We start from the raw sequence: 441 nt of genomic DNA, 5'->3' as shown, positions 1-441 counted from the left end.
ACCCTCGCTCTACCCCCTAACCCTAGCCCTAACCCTAAACCTAACCCTAACCCTAACCCTAGCTCTAACCCTAACCCTAACCCTAGCCCTAACCCTAACTTTAACCCTAACCCTAGCTCTAACCCTAACCCAAACCCTAACCCTAGCTCTAACCCTAACCCTAACCCTAGCTCTAACCCTAACCCTAACCCTAACCCTAGCTCTAACCTTAACCCTAACCCTAACCCTAGCTCTACGCCCTAACCCTAACCCTAACCCTAGCTCTTACCCTAACCCTAACCCTAGCTCTAACCCTAACCCTAGCTCTAAACCTAACCCTAGCTCTACACCATAACCCTAACCCTAACCCTAGCCCTAACCCTAACCCTAACCCTAGCTCTAAACCTAACCCTAACCCTAGCTCTAACCCTAACCCTAACCCTAACCCTAGCACTAACCCTA

Source organism: Anguilla anguilla, chromosome 5, assembly GCF_013347855.1.
Source record: "Anguilla anguilla isolate fAngAng1 chromosome 5, fAngAng1.pri, whole genome shotgun sequence".
NCBI classification, from domain to species: domain Eukaryota; kingdom Metazoa; phylum Chordata; class Actinopteri; order Anguilliformes; family Anguillidae; genus Anguilla; species Anguilla anguilla.
Note: the sequence above shows the minus strand (reverse complement) of the source record.